Source organism: Thrips palmi, unplaced genomic scaffold (genome assembly GCF_012932325.1).
Source record: "Thrips palmi isolate BJ-2018 unplaced genomic scaffold, TpBJ-2018v1 HiC_scaffold_17, whole genome shotgun sequence".
Classification (NCBI taxonomy): domain Eukaryota; kingdom Metazoa; phylum Arthropoda; class Insecta; order Thysanoptera; family Thripidae; genus Thrips; species Thrips palmi.
Genome location: NW_023144626.1, coordinates 2,100,334 through 2,103,016, shown reverse-complemented (window position 1 = coordinate 2,103,016; position 2,683 = coordinate 2,100,334). Strand labels below are relative to the sequence as shown.

The window sequence follows — 2,683 nt, the reverse complement described above, 5'->3', positions numbered from 1 at the left end:
TTTCGCTATCCCGAAAACCGCTGATGTTAGCGAAAAACGGATTGCAGATTTGGATCGGACTTCGTTTCATTAACCTAGGACCCAATTTTCAGAATTTTAATCCTTCGTACAGTCTTTAAAATAAAGGGTCGTAGGTGACTGGATCCGCACTGTACCAGATCCTCTTCGTACCTCGATCCACTCCCTAAGGTGTAAATTTCGCGGGAGCGGATCGGCTTACCTAAGCGGATTCATTACCGGATCCTTTTTTAAGTGGATCCTCCAACAATACTGGATCCACTGAGCTGAGCGGATCCGCTCCCGCGAAATTTACACCTTAGGGAGTGGATCTTCACACCTGGGGAGCGCGAGAGAGACAGAGCGACGACACTGTTCGGAATGAGCCCGCGGGCCGCGTTGTTTGCGCTGCACTCGCGCGAGCGGCGAGCGCACTGATTCTGATTCGCATGGCGCGGGGTTTTGCCTTTTGAAAGCGTTGCGTCACTACACTGCCTGCGCGGCCTCTGTCTCCGTGCGAGTGTCTCTCTCGCTCTTGCTAATGCCAGCGATTTGTCGTCTCTATTGGTTACAGAAGTCGATGCGACGGCCGCGCCGACAGCGCAGAGCGAGGCCCGGCCCCCCAGCAGAGCCTAAGGAGGTGAGTAACAGCCCAAGGCCCAGCCGTCTCTCTCGCACTCCCGCGGGGCGTCCCGCGAGAGACGGAGCTTTGTTCGAATTCAGCTGACTGTGGGACAGAGTAACTGCAGCCAGCCGAAAGCAGATTACTGCCGTGATGGCGAAACGCAATGACCCGGCCCGGGTTCGAATACCGGCTTCTGTCATTTTTTTCCCGCGCTCGTCTCGAGTCGCTCTGGCGGTGGTTCCCTCACAATGACGCGCTAACGAGGCGGCGTGCCGCGCCGTGCCGTGCCGCGCCGCGCCGTGCCCACTGCCCGCGCGGCGATCACTCGGATGATGTCGCCACCGCCACACGCCATTGGGCAGTGCGTGGCCGACGAGCACGCCCGCCCATTTGTCCGAGCCACCGCTCCGATAAGAGCCGCGCACTCGCGAAATGGCCGCCCCGGCCGGGACTCGAACCCCGAACCCTTTCCGGTCAATCCGGCGGCCCGATCGGACCGCGAGCGCTATCGCGACCTAGCCCCGCGACCGCGGCCGGAGATTGAGGGAAGCGGGAGAACGTCGACGTTGGCAACCGTGCCACCGTGCCGCCGCCGAGGCCGCCGAGGCCGCGCGCCGAGCGTCCGCGCCGCCGCGCCGTTTGGCGTTCTCGCGATGATCGCTCATCAACTTTGAAAGCGGCTGCCCGCCGGGCCGGGCCGGCCGGGTCGGCCAGGGCTTGCCAGGGCTCCGGCGGCGTCGCCGCGGGCGGCCGGGCGGCGACAGCAGTTGTTAAAATGTCTAGAAGTGATGTGATTTCGTCGTTGGCAACTCGTTGCTCTCCGGGGGCTTTTGTTGCCGTCATCTCGAAATCTGGCGACGGATTCCGTCGTCCCGCGGCCCAGGCCTCGATCCGAGATTCGTTTCAGTCGCTCCGTCTCTCTCGCACGCCTTCGGCACGTCCCACGAGTGCGAGCAGGACAGAGCGTCGAAAACGACGCTCGGAATCAGCCTGCAGGGCCTCGCCGGGCTTCGCCGGGCTCCGCGGCCGGCGCGGCGCGCAATCCTTCGCGGCCCGTGCCGTCCCGTGCCGTCCCGTGCCTCCGCCCCGACTCATTCTTTGTCCTCGTTTCCAGGTCGCAGAGAAAACGACTCGCCTGATTCCCGCCGCCTGAAACACCGGGGGCGTCGGGGAGCGTCGGCGACGTCAGCGACGTCAGCGCGCCCGCTGGCGTCACCGTCAACAAGAAGTGCGGAGCCGCGGAGCCGCGGACGCGCTGCTGCAGCCATCCTGCTGCTTGGCCGCGAAGCACCGCCAAGAGATATGCCGGCCGCCCGCGTCGCCAGCGCCACTTCCACTCTGTTTTTATGTTTTCCCTGTGTAGATATTGTGCGATTAATTTATTGAGGCTGGCGCCAGGCGCGCGGGCTGCCGGCTCGGTGCCGTTCCGGTGGACCCGAATCCGCGACAACGCGCGCGCAACGCGTGCGCGGGCACGCGGTCGCTATTTATTTGTACAACAATCGCAATTATTTTATTGACTCGGCCGAGTCGTAAAGAGTATGAAGCGTTGAATGCTTCCCATTTGTTTTGCCGGCGTGGTCCGGGGCCTTGCGCCACACCACGCCAGCTCATTGTTACTATTTATATCACTAGAATAAATAATCAATTTTTGTTAGCATATGAGGTTGTTTTCACTCCCACGTCAAACGGTCGAGTTGCCGTTCTCCAAGGTCACCACAGCACTGCATTCACACACATTTCGCTCTGCAAAGACATTTCACAAGCCGCCACACTGCGAGCAGGTCGGTGCACCGACTCCAAACAAGCCTTGCGCCGCTCTGGCTCTTTGGCACTCATGGCCCGTCGCCTACAGTGTGAGAGAGACAGAGCGCTGTTCCGAGTCGGACGAGCGCCGCGCCGTCCCGCGTTGCTGATATAGCGCGGCGGCCCGCCTCGCGACGCGACGCGAAAGTGTTGGACTCCCCGGCGCCCACCAGTCACACATATGGGGATATAGCTCAGTGGTAGAGCATTCGACTGCAGATCGAGAGGTCCCCGGTTCAAACCCGGGTGTCCCCT

The 2,683-nt window shown here is 61.7% G+C and overlaps 1 non-coding gene across 1 annotated transcript; it reads left to right on the top strand.

Moving 5' to 3' along the window:
* Window positions 1–2,611: 2,611 nt before the first annotated feature.
* Trnac-gca lies at window positions 2,612–2,683 on the top strand. Its single transcript has one exon. It is a non-coding gene; the product is annotated as a tRNA-Cys (tRNA).